Genomic DNA, 21,924 nt, shown 5'->3' with positions numbered 1-21,924 from the left:
ACGATGATGCCCACCATTAACCCTTCACCACCGGTGACACAGTTGCGGGGGTCCGAAAAGTTGAAATGGTAGCCGGAACTTCAATCACCTGCTCCATGGTTGCTCCGGGGATCTTCTTCTATAGTCTTCCATAGCACAGAATAGTAATAGCAATCAAAATATTGCTATAAAAAGTCCCCTAGGGGAAAATTAGTTTGCTGAAAATTCTAAATTTTGTTTTTTTATTTTTATATCTAAGCCATTCATAGTGCATTTTCCTTAACATTATATTTTATTATTCCAGACATTTCCGCACTCGATGATACCACATATGATTCTGTTCACCTTTTTATTTGAAAAACAGTAAAAGGGGGTGATTTAAACTTTAATTGGGGGAGGGGGTTATTCACATTAATTACATTATAATAATTTTTTTTAGTCCCCCATAGGGAAATATTACCTGCAAGAATGCTAATACTGTAGCATTGTTCAGTGTTATGGGCACTTTCCTTCTCCAGCCTGTCAAAGCAGGTGTAAGGGACACAGCAGGTGATGGATCCTCTGGGCCTGTGTGGATGATGACGTGAGCTTAGGTGCTGCTGGTTTTCACCAGAGCCCGCCGCAAAGTGGGATGGTCTTGCTGCGGCAAGCGGCACCCAGGTCGCTACCCCAGGCACGACTCGTCCACACAGGTCACTGGGAGGTGGCGTGGCACAAAAGGAAACTTGAAAGAAATGGTCAAGGTAGCAGTAGGTCAGGGCAGGAGGTACAGGTGCAGGGTAAGGTAATGGAACAATGATCAGGTACACAGATATCAGGAACACAGAAACACAGTAGCTTTCCCTAGGTCACAAAGGCAACAAAGATCCGTCAGGGATCAAAGGGAGGAGCTGATACTTAAAGACAAGGTGCAGGTGTAGACACTTAATTAAATGAGTACTGGCTCTTTAAATGTAAGAGTTCCAGCACGCGCCCGCCCTAGGAGGTGGGGGCACGCGCACCGGGGCTGTGAGAACAGGAAGACCAGATAGGTGAGTGACGGGCTGGGATTCGCATGCGGGCGCCTCCCGCAATTTGAATCCCAGCCCCGCCAGCAGCGGGGACATGTCAAGAGAGCGCTCACGGCCAGCGTGTCTGGTCGGAACACAGATTTTCCAGTACACCCCCATTGGTCTTCTCCTCTTCTTTGGAAGTCAAAAAGTTCCCCACTACATGAGACCAAGGGGTTTCTAGAATGGGCAAAGGCTGTAAGGGACTTGCCGGTTTCTGTCGTGGAGTCTTCAATCTTCTAAGGTGACTAACTGGCAAAGAAGAATGTCCCCAATTCAAGACTTTACGTCTGAGTTTAACGGGCACAGAAAATATCACAGGAGGAACATTATGCATTGGCGTGGAGTCCAATCCTGCGACATCGGAGGATCTGGAAAGAGCGTCGGCTCTGAAGCTTTTATTAGCTGGATGCGCAAGACAGTGATGTAGGCAATATTATCCCCAGCATGTGATTTCACCAGATTTCCAGTCAAGTTGTGGAGAATGACGTTGAAACCAAGGAAGACCAAGAAGAAGCTCCGAAGTACAATGTGGTAGCACATAAAACAAAATGTTTTCCTTATACAAATCCCCTACTTGCATGATGAGGGGTTCAGTGTCAAATTGCACCTTACAGTTCATATTTTGTCCATTAACAGAAGAAATGTAGAAGGGCTTGACAAGACGCGCCACTGGAAGATGGTGTTTATGGAGGGAGGCACCTGGGAGGAACCAATGAAATTGCCAGCGGTACCGGAGTCCAAAAAAGCAGAAGCAATGAAAGACATCTTGGCAGAGGAAAAAACGTGAACTGGGGTGGTCAAGCGAGGAGAGGTAATATTCACATCAAGGGATGCCGCTCTTACTTGTCCAAGATGAGAGCATTCTCCCAGACGCAGAGGACGTATAGAACAGTCTTTGAGAAAGAGCTCCGGACTGGCACAATACAGGTACAAATTCTCATTGCGTCGACAGGATTTTTCCTGCTGCGTTAAGTGAAAAAGGTCCACTTTCATAGCCTCTTCGGCAGGAGGCAAAGAAGACAGTAGGGGTGGATGTTGGAACATGCAGTGTTCAGGCAGGTTCTTTTTCCAAAGGAAGTTCCTCCTGCTTCTCGGTAAAACGCACATCAATACGAGTTTCGAAATGGATAAGTTTGCTCAGGTTTGCTCAGAGAATCTCGTGCAGCGAGAGCATCCTTGATTCTAGGGGAAAGTCCTTTTTTAAAGGTGGAACACAAGGCCTCATCATTCCAAGCAAGTTCAGAGGCAAAAGTGCGGAACTGAACCGCTAAGTCGCCAACGGAGGAGTTTCCTTGACAGAGGTTCAGAAAAGCCATCTTGGCAGAGGAGAGATTCTTCAAATGCATTGCGGAATTCTGCAAGGAAGGCCGACGGGTTCAAGGAGACCAGATCTCTACAATCCCAGAGAGGAGTAGCTTAGGTTAAAGCTTTTCCAGATAGTAGACTGACCACAAATGCCACTTTAGCACGCTCCATCTGGAACATATCCGCCATAAGTTCTAGATGGATAAAACACTGTGTCACAAAGCCTCTACATAGCTTGGGATCTCCGTCATACTTTGAAGGCAAGGACAAACAAAGCTTAGTCCTGGGGAGAAGCTGCAGACACAGTAGGAGGCTCAGAAACAGGTGGCTGCTGCTGTTGTTGTTGATGCTGCTGAGCGGCAAGAAGCTATTGCACCATGACTGTTTATTCAGTTGTTGCACCTGACGGGATAACTGCTTGCTGGGACTGCTGAGCTACCACAGTGAAAAGATCCGAGACATCTGGCAAAGGCACCCCAGCGAGATCCATGGCTGGATATTACTGTAAGGGACAAGGCAGGTGGTGGATCCTCTGGTCCTGTGTGGATCATGATGTGAGCCGTGCCAGGAAACAGAGTCTAAGGTGCCACTGGTTTTCACCAAAGCCCGCCGCAAAGCGGGATGGTCTTTCTGTGGCAGGTGGCACCCAGGTCGGTACCCCTGGCACGATTTGCCCACACAGGTTGCTGGCATGTGGCGTGGCACAAAAGGAAACTTGCAAGAAGTGGTCAAGGTAGCAGTAGTTCAGGGCAGGCAGCACAGGGGCAGGGGCAGGTAACAGAACAATGATCAGGTACACAGATATCAGGAACACAGAAACACAGAAGCTTTCTCTAGGGCACAAAGGCAACAAAGATCCGGCAGGGTACAAAGGGAGGAGCTGATACTTAAGGACAAGGTGCAGGTGTAGACACTTAATTAAATGAGTATTGGCCCTTTAAATGTAAGATCTCCGGAATGCGCGTACCCTAGGAGGCGGGGGCACGCTCGCTGAGGCTGCGAGAACAGGAAGACCGGGGAGGCGAGTGACGGGCTAGGATTCACGTGCGGGCGTGTCCCGCAATGCGATTCCGAGCCCCACTGGCAGCGGGGACATGACGAGAGAGCACTCACGGCCAGCGTGTTGGCCGGAGCGCAGATGTTACAGCAGGCTGGAGATTCAGAGAAAAGATTAGAAGGTGTTGGTGAAGGTGAAGGAGTTGCTTTCCTGTACTCTTTCTGTCCTGTGTGGCGGACTCTATTTCAGAGCCCCCTGAGTCCACCTTTATTATGTGTATCCTAAAGGGTTAACAGTGCCTTATGTGTTGTGTTGAAATTGTCTTTCTAATGTTCATATGCCTTTAAGTATTGTTGTGCCCATGTAACCAGGGAAGGGGTCAGTGACCAGGTGACTTGTGTGGTGACCTATGGGAGTCCTCCAAATTGCTCCCTTATAAACCAAGGGAGGAGCTAGCTAGTTCAGTCTTATTGCAAGCTGAGGAACAGTACAGTCAAGACCTGAGAGTGTCTGGTGTCCTAAGGGAGACCTAAGCCTAACCACGCAGCCACGCTTCAATCACCAAGTGTCCCTTCAGGTGAACGTCAAAGCCTAGTATGCAATCACAGGGGTGAAGTCTAGTCAGTCATAGTCAAGTCAGTCAAGTCTTCTAAAGTCAGCGTGGGTCTACAGTATTCAGTCCAAATCCACTACAAGTTCCAGCGAGCCCACAAGTCTCCTAAGTCAATGGTCATCTCCTTGGGCCTAACTGAATAAAAACTATTCCATCTGTCTGCCTCAGTAAAGCTGCCGTTGTTCCGTAACTTTGCGTCGGAGTGATTATTTGCCCAGCGGCCATACCTCAGGTGGTGTAGAGGATAACCACCCACTGGCGTCACAAACACAAGGGGTTAATGCCATCTGCCTCTAGGGTAATCACATCTGCTCTTCATCGCACCCTCACCAAAACTTTTGGCATCCTACGAACAGAATACGGGTGTGTGCCTTATGCAAAATGTACCCGCCCCCCCAGTCTGAACTGTGTCCAGTATTGCAGAGAAAAACGCACAGGCATGCAACAGAAATTGCGCCAGAAAGTGTACGGGACGTTGTCAGTGAAACTTGTATGTTGCGAGGCGCTTGTGAAATAAAGGGGGAGGTGAAGAAACGGTTACTGTCTGTTATTGTGAACAGTGTGGAAATCATGCAGCCCTGTGTAAAGTTTGTACCTGAAAGAGTTAATCTGGTCCAGCGATTCAGGCGCGCACGGTCACAGCTCCGCCCACGTCAGTCCCCAGCGGTGACGTCTCTTCATTTCAGCGAGGAGGAACCAAAAGGACCGCCCTGTGTTGCACAGGGGAAGACTTTCCTGACCGACCCAAGCAGGAAGTTCCCTCAGTGCAGACATCTTGGAAGTTCCGGCCGCTGCGCTTATCCCCAACTGTTGCTCACAAAGTCAGCGCTGCACTGCAAGTACAGCAAGCATCACCGATCATCAATATAGAATCTCCAGTACCACAGTTTGTTGTCAGTATCCCGGTATTGCATGCAAGTCTGGTTGTTAAGTCTTCTGCCACCGGTTGCCTGCAAAATAGAGGGGGAGTGCCTGCTGTTGTTACCCCCATTATCCAAACCAGAGCCGTTGCAGCACCTCATCAGCTCTCTTAAAGGGAATCGCACCTCAATTCCCTTAAAGCGACAGCGCACTCAAAACTCCACAAGATGTCTGAACCCAGCACCAAAGAGCAACCAGGCATCAGTGCCCCTCCATCTCCAGCGGCGGGCCCGCCACCTGATCCAGCCGCTAGTGTTCTGACTCCTACAAGCATCAACAACCCTGGTGTTCCAGCGACAGCATGGGAATTCATGGGGAATCCTGTCATTCCTACCTACAATGGAGCCCCCTTTACCCTGAGGGATTTCAAAGAGAGGATCCAGAACTTGTTTGTCTTTTTTTCTTTCCCTCCTAACCAACAGGTGCAACTACTCACGGGACAACTACAGGGACCTGCACTAGAGGAAGTCTGCATCTGGCCAGCATCTGAGAAGGTGACTGTGGTGCAGATTTTTGAAGGACTGTACCAGGTATTTGAATCACACTCTCAGAGGTACATTTCCGGCTATATGAAAGGCGACAGAAGCCAAGTGAGACCTTGAGAGCGTATGCTGTTGCCCTACAGAATGCCCTAGAGACTGTCCAGAAGTTAGGTAGTCTAACTCCTGAGCAGGGAAACAAAGTGTTAATGGAAAGATTTATTGATGGGCCCCATAATAAGTGGGACAAGGCCCAATTGAGAATGTTAGCAGTCCAAAACCCCAACATGTCATTTCCTGCTTTTAAAAGACTGGCTATCCAAGTAATTGAGTCCGGGACTGAGTTAGAGGAAGTTTGTACTCCCCTTACACCTGCTCAGGAACCATTAGGGGCGATGACCAAGCCTATGCCGTCCGCTGTCCCCGTCCCCTGATCTATAGAGTGTTAGTCAGGACATTGAACAATTGACCAAAGCTGTTAAGGAGCTTGCCTCGAATGCCTCTCTTCCCCATATGCCCCCTTCAGTTCAGCTGGCTATGCAGCACCAAAAGAAAGTCCTACAAGCGGAACAGAGGTTTGCCAACAAGCAAGGCGAGATCTGCAGAGTTCAAGATATCAGGTCGGTGACCTTACAACCCAACACTGAAACCATCATATTGTGCCATGCACGTCCCAGAGTCAAGAATCGTTATTATCAGGCCCTGCTGGAACCCATGCAGCTAGAAGATCATCCATTAGTCCGAGCTACTAGAAGTCTTGTCACTATCTCAAATGGAAGAGTCCCAGTACAGTTAGTGAACCTGTCTGATTCTACTACTGTTTTATCCAAGTACACTCCAGTGACTGAATGTCTACTGGCCTGACAGCGTGTGGCTCAAGTCCCTGGTGGATCCAGTACTAATCCCACAGAGCCCTGGTGGACATGGCTCCAGGTTGGGGATTCATGAAAGTCAGAGTCCCTGGGCAGCACCACTCGTCCTAGTCAAGAAGAAAGATGGAACTATCCACTTCTGTGTCAACTACAGGAAACCAAACAATGTCACACATAAGGACACTTACCCTCTGCCAAGAATTGAGGAGTCGCTTACTGCCCTTGGATTTGCTGCTTACTTCTTCACTCTGGACTTAACCAGCGGGTACTGGCAAGTTCCCATGGCCGCGGAGGATCGGGAGAAGTCCACCTTTATGACACCCATGGGGTTGTTCAAGTTTAACCCCTTCCCGCTATAGGACATATGCATACGTCCAATCATCCGACACGTTCGCGCAATTGGACATATGCTTACGCCATAGCGATCTCCGGCACTGCCGCGGGCAGCGCAGGAGATCGGCGACAGGACCCGGCTGTCAATCACAGCTGGAGTCCCGCCGCAGCTGCCGGAGCCGCGATCGCGCCGGTCTCGGCAGCATTAACCCCATAGATGCCATGATCAATCCTGATCATGGCATCTATGGTGTTGACAGGGGCAGCCCTCTACCCCTGTTCTCCAATAGCGGCGCCAAGATACAATCGCTGGTCGCTGTTGTTGCATACTTCCTGTAGGCCTGCTACGGAAGCCTGTGAAATCCAGCCAGAGGCTGGATCGCACATGCTTTAGTTTCTGCAGCTCATCAGGTTATACTGTGCTGCAGTACAAATATATTGCAGCATAGTATAACCTGTAAAAAGTGTAAAAAATTTAATAAAAAGTTCTTCAATAAAAGTATGAAGTGTAAAAAAAAAAAATGCTCCTTTCCCAATAAAAGCCCTGTATTATCACCAAAAAAGATGAAAAACACAAATCATGTACATAATAGGTATTGCAACGTCCGTAATGACGTGTACTATAAAACTATAATGTAAATTGTCCCACACGGTGAACGCCGTAAAAAAAACATCAAAAAAAGCGCAAAATTCAATTCGCCAATTTTGGTACAAATAGCGGAATAAAAAAGATAAAAAGGTAGCATGTAGCAAAAAAATGATACCAATAAAAATTACAGCTCATCCCGCAAAAAATAAGCCCTTACTCATGGGTATCGCCATATAAAATGGGTATCGCCATAATCGTACTGACACGCAGAATAAATATAACATCACTTTTACACCATAAAAAAATCGCCAGAAATTTTTCAGTTTTTCACAATATTTTGAAGTTTTTCACAAAAAATGATTCATGTGTCAACAAAAATGCACCAGTTATATAAAGTACAATAAGTCATGAAAAAACTATCTCAGAATCGCTCTGCTCAGAAAAAGCGTTCTAAAGTTATTACCATTTAAAGAGATACATGTCAAATAAAATAAAAAAGAGCCTGGTCATTGATGTAAAAAATGGGTCGGTTCTTAAGGGGTTAAAAGTATGCTGTTTGGGCTATGCAATGCCCCTGCTCAGTTCCAGCTCTGATGGAAAGGTGCCTCGGACATCTGAATTTCCAAAGTGCCTGTACCTGGAATATCATCGTGTATTCTTAGTCTTATCAGGAACACCTCAGTCATCTATCTAACATCTTTCAAGTCCTGATCAGACATAGGTTGAAGATCAAACCATCAAAGTGTCACTTGCTCAAACCCCAAGTCCACTACCTCGGCCACGTTGTCAGCGCAGATGGAGTTCAGCCAAATCCTGAAAAAGTGGATTCTGTCAAGAACTGGCCTTCACCGTGCTCGGTGAAAGATGTCCAGAGCTTCCTGAGATTCGCCGGCTACTACCACCATTTCATCCCACACTTTGCCCAAATTGCAGAATGCCTCACAGCTCTCCCACGGGGTACAGCGAAGGAGAATTACAATGGAAGGCTACCTATCAAATGGGCCGAAGAGCAAGAGACAGCGTTCCGAGCTCTCAAGCGTCTGCTGACAGAGCCACCCATATTGGCGTATCCGGACTACAGTCAGCCATTCCGGCTATACACTGGTGACAGTTTTGAAGGTCTGGGAGCTGTCTTGTCCCAAGTTCAGGATGGACAAGAGAGAGTGATTGCCTTCGCCAGTCGTAATCTGCGAGGAGCAGAGAAGAACAATGCCAGTTTGTTCAAATTGGAACTTCTCGCCCTGGTATGGGCCGTGACAGGATTATTTGGCTGCCACAGGATTATTTGGCTGCCACGCCATTTACTGTCTACACAGATAATAACCCATTGGCCCACTTGAACACTGGTAAATTGGGTGCCCTCTAACAGTGATGGGCTTCAAGATTAGCTAATTACAGCTTCACTTAACTTCAAGTACAGAAGCGGCAAGTCAAACGTCAATGCCGATGTGCTGTCTCGGATGACCCCGGTGAAGAGCCACCTGTCAAAGATTAGAAGTAGAGCAGGAAAAAACCCTCAGGTATGGCGCTGCAGACTCTTGTAGACAGATGAGGCGGATGCCAAAGGTAATAGGAAAGTCCTCAGCAGGACATTTTATTAAAAAAACAATAAAATGGACAAGATTACGCGTTTTGGGAGGATCCCTCCCTTCCTCAGATCAGGATAAGGACAGTACAACAATAGCAGGTTTATATAGCCCAAAAATGGGCGCCAAAAACACATGGGAGGAGTAACAATCCAAACTTGAAAATCAAAGTACAGGAACAGAAACAGCACTTACATATAATATACAGTATGAATATACATTAGGAAGCAAAACAATTACAAATTGTGGTAATATAAGGTCAGGTTATGTGTTGGACCAAGACTAGCAACTGCTGGAGAATCGCAGTGGGCCGGAAGCTGTCAGCCGCAGCATGTGAACAGTGTAAACAAGGCACTTCCTGTGTGAGAAGCACGTCAATAGCAGTGAGCTCTGAGCTTCAGAGCTCACTGCTATTGACGTGCTTCTCACACAGGAAGTGCCTTGTTTACACTGTTCACATGCTGCGGCTGACAGCTTCCGGCCCACTGCGATTCTCCAGCAGTTGCTAGTCTTGGTCCAACACATAACCTGACCTTATATTACCACAATTTGTAATTGTTTTGCTTCCTAATGTATATTCATACTGTATATTATATGTAAGTGCTGTTTCTGTTCCTGTACTTTGATTTTCAAGTTTGGATTGTTACTCCTCCCATGTGTTTTTGGCGCCCATTTTTGGGCTATATAAACCTGCTATTGTTGTACTGTCCTTATCCTGATCTGAGGAAGGGAGGGATCCTCCCGAAACGCGTAATCTTGTCCATTTTATTGTTTTTTTAATAAAATGTCCTGCTGAGGACTTTCCTATTACCTTTGGCATCCGCCTCATCTGTCTACAAGAGTCTGCAGCGCCATACTTGAGGGTTTTTTCCTGCTCTACTTCTAATATTGACTCCCAGGACGACTTGTTTCCTCCTGCAACCCATCGGCATAGCAGCGACTCGTACTACAGTACCCAGATTATATCGTGGGTGATATGCTTTTTTGCATAGATCTCAAGGTGAGCGGCCATCTATAAGCCCCGTGGGGTTCCCCCCCCACCCACCACCCGATCTATTGAGGGTAAATACACGAGGCGCCGTCCGTCGGTCCTTTCTTTTCTTTTCTCTACACACCTGTCAAAGATGGGTGGGAAGACGTGGAGATACCCCCATTTTAGCAACGGTTTGTGAACCAGAATGTCGTTACAGCCCTGGTGGATGGTGAACCCAGGTCGGAAAAGGTTAAAGAAGACCTGTATACCTGGAAGACTCTCCAAGATGAAAGTCGAGTCATGCGGGATCTGTTTGACTACCTTCTGGGGAAAAAGGTAGAGGAAGCGACTGTTTGTGCACAAAGGACTGTTATACCGAAATTCTTTGGAGCCGGTCAACTGATGATCAACTGGTGATCAACTTCATCAGATTCTGGTTCCCCGAAGAGATGCAGCCATGGTCCTTAATGCATATCATGACCAGTCGGGACACTTTGGAGTCCACAAGACAGTAGCCACTATCCAGCGAAAATTCTACTGGACTGGAATGGGGAGTGACATTGAGAAATAATGCAGTGAACGTTCTGTCTGTAATGTCACTAAAAATGTGCGCAAGGACGCAAGAGCACCCCTCCACTCCATTCAGCATGACAGACCCAACCAGCTGGTCACGCTAGTAGTGTTGAGCGGCATAGGCCATATTCGAATTCGCGAATATTCGCAAATATATGGACGAATATTCGTCATATATTCGCTAAATTCGCATATTCGTAACATTCTCGCTTTATTTTCGCATATGCGAAAAATCGCGTATGTGAAAAATAACATATGCGAAAATTAGCATATACAAATATTAACATAAGCAAAAATTTGCATATGCAAAAATTTGCATATGCTAAGTTTCACATATGCGAAAATTCACACGTCAGTCTCACACAGTAGTATTAGAGTCTTCTTTACACCACACAAGCTGGAAGCAGAGATCACTGTGATGTGTACTGTGAAAAAAAAAAAAACGAATATTCGTAATTACGAATATATAGTGCTATATTTGCGAATATTCGTGAATTCGCGAATATGCGATATTCGCGAATAAAATTCGCATTGCGAATATTCGCGAGCAACACTACACGCTAGACCATGTGAAATTGTCTCCAACCGGGTCCGGATATACCTATGCTCTCACCATGGTGGATCACTACATCAAATGGGTTGTCATTGTCCCCGTCAAAGATCTCACAGCCAATACGGCATCCCAGATGTTCTACTGGGTGGGTGCAAACCCTTGGATGTCCTGAGTCTGTCTTAACTGACCATGGAATGGCCTTTCAGGCGCAACTATTTCAAGAACTCTGTCAATTCCATGACTGCAAGAAACTCAGAACCATTGCCTATCACCCTCAAGGGAACAGGCTCTTTTAGCGGATCAATCAAGTCTTCATCCATATGCTGCGAGCAGCCTCTGTGTCATTACAAGAACAATAGCCCCGGTTACTACATGAGCTTGATGATGGGACAACATGGGCAACTGCCTAAAGATCGGACATTCAAGTTGCAAGCCCTGATCAATAATTCTCCTCAAGCATCCCTTGAGTGGGTTTATCACCAAAGGCGGATTCAAGAGGCCAAAGAGATTGTCAGTAAAAAAACATGGATGAGGCCAACAAAAGCAACAGGACGACTATAACAGTCATGCCACAGCCAAGCCACTGCAGGTGGGCAACAAAGTCTGGTTAAGAAAATTCCCGAGAACAGACAAATTGGATTCCATCTGGGAGACGGAGCCCTACACAGTAACGGCTATTCCTTACCATGAGTCTGATGTCTATGAAGTCCAGAAGCCTGGGTACAAGCAACAGGTTGTCCACCGAAACCGTATCAAAATCTGTCTAAAAGATCTTCATGTGGCCCCATCATCGCCTCCTCCATGTGTCAGACCAGCCAGAGAGTATGTTCCTGGCGAAGGGATACATCCATCCATGGACTTCTCTATGTTCTCACTGAGTCAGCCAGCGTTCATCTGTCTACCTCCAGCACCGAAGTTGGCCCCTCCAACTTTAGTCAGTGCACCGGCTCCTGTTCTATCTCCCCTGGCTCCAGTATATGTTCCAGCTTCCAGGGTTCCAGAAGTAGTTCTAACTTCTCCAATGGATGCACCTGCAGTCCCCCTTCAGCCGGTCCCTGGTCAAGTTCCAGTTCCAGTGATTGTTGAAGAAGTACCTGCAGAGTTTCCAGAGATCCCTCCAGTACCTGATTCTCCAGAGGTGGTGCTACGCAGGTCTCAGCGGTCTACTCAAGGCCAACTGCCCGCTAGATACCATGAGCAAAGCCCTTATGTATCTAAAAGTCAGTAGCCAAAAACATACTATTGCCTAATCACTATAGAGTATCTAGTTCTTGTATAATTTCATGTACAAAAGTCAGTATCAATATACATTAGTCAGTAATGAAAATAGTATACTTTGTGTACCTAAGCTTGTCATATGTCATATTCAGTTAGGACTGTAGTTATATAGTCAGTACATTTAGTCTACATCAGTCTTCAAAATGTAATGTCTAATATTTCCTGTTTACTGTGCACAGGGTTCTCTTGTGGCCAGAGAGATCACCTGAAGGATGTAAGTAGCACATATAAAAGTGGCAGAGCTATTTTGTACATATGTAATATTGTCATGTGTTGTAAAAAGGTAAATAACTGTTAATCAATTGTTATGGGGAGAAGTAGCTTTAGCCGATGGGCCCCATTAGCACAGGCATCAGAGTAAAGAGCCTCAGGCAGTCCAATCCAAAACCACTTACCACAAAGCAGTTATAAGGTAAAGAAAACTCATACAGTATGTTGTTCATTTTACCCCAGTTCAAATACCCTGATGTTTGAGCATGTATTGTTGTGTGGTAATAACTTATGAATTGTGGTGATAAAAATCTTAAATATGAAAATGTTTTACATTTTAAAATGATTAAAAATATAAAAATTATGACCTGGTGAATTGTAGACAAGCAAATCAATACAATTCACATCTGAATATGACTATTTCCTCAGATATCAACAAGTTATTTTTATGACGGGATGACATTAATGCTTAAGGATGTAGTTTTGCAATATACAATAATACTATTATATAAGTATGCAGATTTATTGGTTATAAGGTTATAAACATAAATGAGTAATAAACACAATGATATATGCAAATGAATATCAATTAGATATATTAGTAAACATTACAAGCTTGTTAATTGACTACATATAGTAGAACAATACATGTGAGTAGTAAGTAACTTGTTACAATAAAACCAAAGCTACAAGGTTAGGAATATCATATAAGAAAAAGTTACATATCACTCTTTCCAGAGGAACCTCATGATATCAAGATGGGCAATATCTAATCATAGACATATCAATATGGAATGCTAAATACACTCCCTGCCCCCTTCTAACCAACTGCAGATCACATGACTCCATGCATAATAATTGTTAGAAATATAAATAAATGGATACATTGGATTTCATTCCTACAATAGGGCATCACCTAGTTATAATCTTGTAACTAGGATACAAGACACCTGACATTTCTATTACTACTCTCTAAGGTTAATGGCCTAATAAACTAGATTTTTTGAATATTTATTTACACTTAACCAACTAGTTGATGGCAATGTATAGTTCTCTTTTGGAGAGAGAGAGTCGAAAAATTTGGACTGTTACATTTCATGCAGTTATCTCAGTTTATACTAATACTACAGTAAAAAAAAAACTTGATTTTAGTAAAAAATTCATTTTTTTTTACAAATTTTCAAGCATTTTGCCATGCAGACATCTTGATAACAGTTGCATGGAGGGGGGGTCGATATGCACCCTCCATGCATCTCTATGGGAGAGCCTGAGATACACAAGCACTATACTTCTGTAACTCCGGACCCTATTCTATGGAAAGGAAATAAGATAGGGGATACAGGATTCCGAATTTTTTTTTCGGGTTTTGCAACCAAATTGTATTTCGTACTTCATGCGCGAAGTAAAAAGAAAACTAATCAGCAATCCAATTTACTCAGAAAACCTGAAAAAGGGTGACCAAGAAAGGGGATTTGTCTACCAAAAAGGGATGTGTCCCTGACAGTTTAGAAAAATCCCAACATCCCAGCTCAGAGCAGTTGCTAAAAAAAAATGTAGGGAAAAGCACCAAATTAGTAAACACCATGGAAAAATACCCATCAGGGGGGAAAAAAATGAGAAAACTACACTCTTCTTAGTAAATCAGCGCCATTGTTTTTGTGGATATATTTCACAGTTTTTTTTCACATGATTTTCCTGCACAAAAACTCTAGTGAAATATAAAATGCTTCATAAACAAAAGAGCTTTACTGTGTGAAATGTTGGATTGCTGCAAAACACAGCATGTAGTTATGTCTCTGGCTAATACATAAAATATTACAATTGTGATTTGATTAAACACTGAGTATGGCCACAAGAGAGCTTAAAAAGTGCTTCCATCCATTGCCCTATAAAGTGAGCTCTCAGAGGCTACTTCTGGGTAGTGGATCTCTTGGTGACAGAAGCTTGACATGCATTTACCCAGTTGATAAACTTTGAGAACGGAGATCTAAGTGGACTGAGAAAGGCAGGATGGGAGTTTTAACAAATTTCCCACCATCTAGGCCATTCTGACAAAGCAGTTAGGAAGTGTTAGAAGCAGTGGTTACATGAGGGCATGCACACATGGTGAACAAGCTCCAATAGCAAGGATCATTTGATGTGCCAAGAAGCACAAGCAGCTCCCACAGTTTATTTGTCTACCATAAAGATACAGTTGGTACCTTCATGACATACCCTTGTCTCTGCTTGAATGATTTCCAGATGCTTAGCAGAAGAGTTTGTGTCATAGTGTCCCTTATGTGTTTTGCCATTGACAAACAGCCATCTTCACCTTATTTTACTGTAAGTATAGCTTGAACCAGTTCTTTGCACCTTTTTTTTTTAAAGAGAAACTTAGAAGGAGAAACCTGGACTGGTATGGTTTGAAACCTTCTCATCTTTAGTGAATTCTAGGTTCTGGGACTGTGACCTAGTCCACGTAAGGAGGCCTCGTGGTAAGCACTTGCATCCTGCCTTTGCTGTGGACCAAAACTCTGCCCAAACTTTTGGTGTGATGATCTAGGGAGCTATTGTGTACAACATTGAGTCACCCATAGTAATGATACAAGGGACACTAACAGCTCAGCAATATTTGCAGGACATCCTACGGTCACATTCGTTACATCTGTGGGCAAGTCTTCAACTAGATGCCACATATTACCTGTATGCTTATGGCAAACCATATTTCATCTTGTATCCAGGCTAGAGGTAGCGCAACAAGGTACTAGAGCCTATTCTCAATTGTACAGTTTCCAAAACAAATGTAACCTTTCACACTAATATTGTTATTACTTAGATATATCATTTTTCTTTTTGTCAATGAATGTATGTTCTACACCTAATGTTGCATAAACTGTAGATAGTAAAAAAATTTGACTGATAAAACAGAATGTGTTGTAGAGTTTGATATGGAGTTAAGTAATGGCTCTTTTGCAACATTGAAGTCTCTACTCAATAGGAGCATTAAATTACCAAATAGAGTTTGTGAAGGGTTTGCAATAGACAAGGTACTGTACCTGTCCCTGGTTGGCATATATATATATTGGTATAGTGATAGTATTATTGACTATTTTCAATGAAAACAAATCCTACAGGGTCTGATTAGATGATGGCTTTAGTAAAACTAAGGTTTTTCCTTATGAGCTGACTGGTTGTTGGCTTTCTATAGTTAACTCATGGGTTCTTGTTGCTTTTTAGATGGATAAGTACAAGATGACATAATTTCCGACACTAAAGAATTCACTGCCATACACAATATATTGTAGCATGAGAGCAGCAGAGAGGGTGACCACTCCTGATCACTTCTCTACTCTACTCTCATACATGAAGAGAGCATGGTCAATTTAGTATTGGTGGTCAGTGGGTAAACGGTAGCACTATGAGAAGCAGAGACTTCTTCTTGGTTACTTTCATGATCAGACTGCACATTAGGTAGGCAAAAATCTGAATGGTTTTTGGCTGGTCGTGTAGATCAGAGATGAGCGACCTTTCGAAAAATTTGATTCAGCCAATTTGGCGAATTTTTCGAAAAAATGTATTTCGATACAAATTTATTTGCGGCAAATCTATATTAAAAACAGCTATTTCTGGCCTACAGAGAGGCTCAATAGGGGTGTAGAACACTTTGCTGTGTTCTAACACACATATGGAATGTGCTGGTGTAGTGAAAGCATGAGGAGACCATATAGTGGCTGAATGACACAGCGTGGAGGTGTTGGCAGCATGAGGAGACCATATAGTGGCTGAATGACACAGCGTGGAGGTGTTGGCAGCATGAGGAGACCATATAGAGCCATGCCTGATTTATCTTCACAAAGGTAAGTCTCACCACATTTTTCGTGGACAGACGAGTTCTGCTTGGGGTTATTATGGCCTCCAGCGCACTATGGCACACTACTGGTTGGGCAGGACAGCTTTTCCAGGGCAAACTCTGCCAGTTGCGCCCCCCCCCCTTGAGTAAGACCTATTAGTGGATGGGCAATGGCGCCGATAGGCCCAACTGACTATGTAGAATCTCTCTGTAGTAGGTCAGTTTGTCCTCCATCTCAGTGGGGGTAAAAAAGGCCCCCATTTTGTGCCGATAGAGAGGGTACAATAAGGTGGAGAGCCAGAAGTCGTCCCACTGCCGAATATTGACAATTCGGCAGTCACTACATAAGCAACAAAGTATGTATCATTCCATTTGTGCAAGTGACTCGGAGCGACTCCCTGCCTCCATCTCCACTGCATACTGCCACGGTGTGTCTGGGTCCTCTGTCTCGCCTTCATCATAACCCTCTAGCTCCTCTAGTTGATCATGCTCCTCCACTCCTGTCAGATGACTAGAAACACCGCCCATCTCATGAAACTTAAACTGTGCTCCACTGTGCCCCTCATCATCCTCCTCCTCCAGTTCAGCCCCCACTTTGCTAAAGTGGCCGTGAGATGTATGCGCAACGTCTCCATTGCCCTGACCAGCCATTGTTTCCAACAAATTGTTCATCCCGTAATCCTTACGTATAATGTGGCTTACGTATAATGTGGCTTCCTCAAAGGGCCTGAGCAAACGGCAGGTGTCACGTATGAGCTGAAACTGAAGTTGCACAGGAGAGTACCCCTATCCGCTTGAATCATCAAGAAATCGGTGATGGCTTTTCTCTGTTCATACAGTCGATCCAACAAATGGAGGGTGGAATTCCAATGTGTGGCAACGTCACAAACCAGACTGTTGGGGGATACCATTCTGATGCTGCAGCTGAAGGAGGGTGTGCTTTGCATGTACGAGTGGCAAAATTTCCTTCCCATTGTTATGATGTCTTGCAAATGGGGGGAACACTTCAGGAACTGCTTGACAACCAGATTTAACACGTGTGCCGTGCAGGGTGCATGGCTCACCCTTCCTTGTGGCAGCACGGCTAAGATGTTCTTCCTGTTGTCGGTCACCATGGTTCCAATTTCCAGTTTTCGTGGAGTAAGCCATGCTCCAATTTCTTTACATATTACTTTTAGCAGTTCCTCCCCTGTGTAACTCTTTTCGCCAAGGCAAACCATGTGAAGAACAGTGTGACACTGCCGTGCCCTGCACACATGGTATGCTGACGGGCGACTGAGACTTGTCCGGGCAGTGGAGGCTGAGGACACGGTGGAGGATGAGGAGGCAGAGTTGCACACTGTTACAGGACCAACGGGCTGAGATCGTGGAGGAGGAAGCGGCGTGAGCTGTCCAAGTTGGGGTTGTGGCTGTGCAGGAACCAAATTCACCCAGTGAGCATGTAAAGTATTGTCCCTGACCGTAGTTACAGCTCCAGATGTTGGTACTGCCATGCACTTTGGTACACACCGACAGGCTCAAGGACTGGCCCACCTTCTCTTGCACAAAATTGTGCAGGGCTGGTACTGCCTTCTTCACAAAGAAATGACGGCTTGGCACTCTCCACCTCAGCTCGACACAAGCCATCAGTTCTCTGAAAGTTGCAGAGTCTACCACTTTAAAAGGGAGGGACTGCAGCACCAGCAACTTAGACGGGAGCACATTCAGCTTCTGCGCCGTTGGATGAATGGGCGCATACTGTTGTCTCTTGGACATAGCTTCACGGATGGATTGCTGGCAGTATGGCTGACTAAAAGTGGAAGAAGCAGGAGCACCTGTAGCGACAGAAGGAGGGTATGACACACAGCTCCCTTCGTCTGAGGTGGTGGAGCCTTGGCTGGCTGAAAGAGGGAGCGGCGCGCCACTGGGTGATGCAGCAGGCTGGACCACTACATCGGAGCCACGGTTCTCCCAGGCCACTTTACGGTGGCGAAGCATATCTTGATGCAGGGCCATGGTGCCAAAATTGGGACCCTGGCCACGCTTCACCTTCTGCCAACATATCTCGCATGTGGCTATGTGAACCTCCTCTGGATGCTTGATGAAAAACTGCCACACCGCCAAGTAGCTGATTATCCCACCAACAGTCCGCGCTAATTGACTGCTACTGCCTCCATCTCCAGGAACCCCTGTTCCACTACCTCCCAGGAAGGTAGGCTGCCACGAAGCAGGTGGTTTCCCCCCCCCCCCCCCCGGGCATGCTTGGCTCCAGAATTTCCACTTCTGCCACCACGCTGACTGCCAACCATGCTACCGCCTTGCTGGCTCAGCTGCTGCCTCACGGGTAACCTGCAACTCTCTTCTCCTGATGATGATGATGATGAAGCCCCTTCTGCCCCGGCTCCTAATTGCGATTGGCTTATCATCATCAACAAGTGTCTGCACGTCACTGATGTCCTCCTCAGGTTCCTCAACAGTGTCTGCTTCAGGACCCTGAACCCTGGCAACACCGCCTCCCATGTCACTCTCCTCATCACTACTTGCCTGCCTAGCGGAGGAGGCGACGGATGTCTCCTCCAATTCTTGGCTGAGCAGTAGCTGCTGACTGTCCTCTATTAGATTGTCCTCAGTGAATAGTGGAGCTGAACCCACAGCATAAGATACTTCTGTAGGAGAGGGAACAGCATAGGACAAAGGCAATGGGAGGGCAGGGACTGCTCCCAGGCCATACCAACTGAGGGTTGTGTCTGAGGAACCCACCGACTGTTGACTGGGGGTGTCAGATGTCACTTGTGATGAAATGGATGACCGTGTTAACCAATCGACAACGGCAGATGGGTTGCTGGTCAAGACATGACCGCTAGCTGATAACGGGAGCTCAGGCCTCTCGCTGCGACTCCTGCTGCCATTTGCCCCTAGTCTGCTGCAAACCTCTGCATGAAGGATTTAGGCCTCTGCCATTCCTCTGTGCACGTCCTGGCACTTCTCTGCCTGACATACTTAGTGTGTATATGAGGAGAGTGCAATACGCTTAAAACAATATTTGTCTAGGACAGCAGCAGGTGTGCACTTTTGGCTGTCCTTTCACAGTATCTAGGCCCTTGACAGATTAACAGGAACAAAATAGTACACTATTTAGATGTAGGTATGTGGTATGCACTGATGAGGGCAGAAAAATGCTCTACAGTACACTTAAAAAAGTATCCAAGTACAACACCAGCAGATGAGTACTTTTGCCTGGACTTTCACAGTATGTAGGTTCTTGACCGATAAACAGGTAAAAAATTGTACAGTACTTAGATGTACATATGCGGTATGCACTTATGAGGGCAGAAAAATGCACTACAATGCACTGAAAAACTCTGTAATTTTTGTAAAACACCAGCCGGTGATTACTTTTGTCTGTCCTTTCACAGTATGTAGGCCCTTGACAGATTAACAGGTACAAAATAGTACACTACTTACATGTATGTATGCGGTATGCACTTATGAGGGCAGAAAAATGCACTACAATGAGCCTTAAAACTCTGTAATTTTTTTAAAACACCAGCCGGTGATTACTTTTGGCTGTCCTTTCACAGTATGTAGGCCCTTGACAATTTAACAGTTAAAAAATAGTACACTACTTAGATGTACGTATGCGGTATACACTGATGAGGGCATAAAAATGCGCTACAGTACCCTTAAAAATATATATTTTTGTAAAACACCAGCAGTACACAACAGTGCTGAAGCCAAAAAAAGCTGTGTACTAACACAAAATTGCACTCTGTCAAAAACTATTAGGAATGGACTGCTGGTTATTATACCTTCTACAGACTAGTATAACCAGTAGATGATTTTTTGTGGAACAAAGACACTGAATTGCGCTGAAAAATGATTCCTGCCTCCTCTGCTAAGGTTTATGAAGATGAGGCAGCTTGTTGAAATGTATAAGGCAACACACAGCTATCTGCCCCTCTCTGTAATACTATGCCGAAGAAAGTGACTAGGAGGTTAAAGGGGTACTCCCGTGGAAAACTTTTTTTTTAAATCAACTGGTGCCAGAAAGTTTACAGATTTTTAAATTACTTGTATTAAAAAAATCTCCATTAATTTTTTTAGGGTCTGTATACTACAGAGGAAATGGTTTTCTTTTTGGAACACAGAGCTCTCTGCTGATAGCATGCCCACAGTGCTCTCTGCTGACATCTCTGTCCATTTTAGGAACTGTCCAGAGCAGCATATGTTTGCTATGGTTTTTTTTTCCTACTCTGGACAGTTCTTAAAATGGACAGAGATGTCAGCAGAGAGCTCTCTGTTCCAAAAAAAAAAACATTTCCTCTGTAGTATTCAGCAGTAAAAAAAACAATGCTCTACATCCACAAGAGCGCTGATGTGACTAGGAGGATGTTAAACGCTGCTGGAATGAGCTTTTCTCTGCTGTAACACACACACACACACACAAGCTGTCTATCTCTCTGCAGGGTAATAAATGAAGTGAGTGGCCACAATATGGCTGCTGATTATATAGGGCTATGACATCACAGGGGTGACTGGCTGCTGATAGGCTGCATCCTGCATGTGATTCAGGGTCATCCCGCCTACTTCCTTTCCTGCCTTGCCTTCCCGCCTTCCCAGCGTCCTTTGCCCCATGTACTGACATGTGGATCTGCCATTTTGGATGCCCTGGAGCCTGGAACACTGTAAAATGGAATTTGAAGCAATTTGCGTGATAGAATCGTGGCGGTATTCACATCCGTTGCAAATTGAATATTTCCTGAAATTCGTAACAAATTCGGGTTCGTCAGCTTTGATTCGCTCATCTCTAGTGTAGACTAACTGTGCCAGTGAACATTCAGTGTATTGCTAAATAGGTCAGTTAGGTTAGTTAGAGCTCAGAGTGCAATGGATGTACATGTAACTCTCTACACTGTGAAGCCATACACCTTCATAATCAATTTTTTTTTTTTTTATCCAGAGGGCTTCAATATTGATTATTTGTGTCTAGCCTTCTGTGACATACCTCACCATATTGCAGTTTTAAGTGTCAGATAAATAGAATTTCTCGATTATCAAATTAAATTTCAGTTAATAAATTTGTGAAACCAAATCAATAATAGAGCCCAATGTAATCGCTCAGCACTGTGTGAGCAGAAAATCTATTCATATGGCGAAATGTGATAAAGATTGAATATTATTAAATTATGTAATTTCAGCATCTGAATTCCTTATTTATCCCTGCAAAAAAAGGGTCAAGTGAAGGGAAATTGAAAAGCTTAATATGAAAATACCATATTAAATTGGTTTGCAACGAAGTGTTCAGCATAAATCTTATAAAAAAAACAGCAAATGATCATGTCAAAGCCATTTAGAATTCCACTTAAGCTATAAAACTCCACTGGTCCTAAACTTAGATAAAATATCAGTGCTATGAGCTGATGGATCTAGGTTTCTGTAATTGAATTAAATATTATTGGGTTTTGAGAGTAAAATATTTACAGTCAGTAAACATTCACCTAGAAACTGTATTTGTGTTATTTTGAAGAGTTTAATGAAACAGAAATCTTTCCTTTTCGATAAATATTCAAAGCAATGTTTGTTTTTATTTATTATAATATCAAGATATAATAGTGTTCTACAGTTGTCCTTAACCCCTTAAGGACAGGACATTTAGAGCATTTTTTGTCATTCTGGACAAAGGCTGTTTTTTACATTTCTGTGGTATTTGGGTTTAGCTGTCATTTTCTTCTTTCTCGCACAATATGTCACAATTATATATTGTGACATATTGTACTTTTACATTAGTGGTGAATGCTTGTAG

At 44.6% G+C, this 21,924-nt stretch overlaps 1 protein-coding gene across 5 annotated transcripts in view; it reads left to right on the top strand.

Annotated features, from left to right (window-relative positions):
* Positions 1–21,924, top strand: part of MCHR2 (melanin concentrating hormone receptor 2) — a 254,857-nt gene that overhangs the window by 217,139 nt on the left and 15,794 nt on the right. The gene's annotated exons all lie outside the window — the stretch shown is intronic.

This window comes from Hyla sarda, chromosome 3, assembly GCF_029499605.1.
Source record: "Hyla sarda isolate aHylSar1 chromosome 3, aHylSar1.hap1, whole genome shotgun sequence".
Taxonomy (NCBI): Eukaryota; Metazoa; Chordata; class Amphibia; order Anura; family Hylidae; genus Hyla; species Hyla sarda.
Note: the sequence above shows the minus strand (reverse complement) of the source record. Positions and strands in the feature narration are given on the sequence as shown.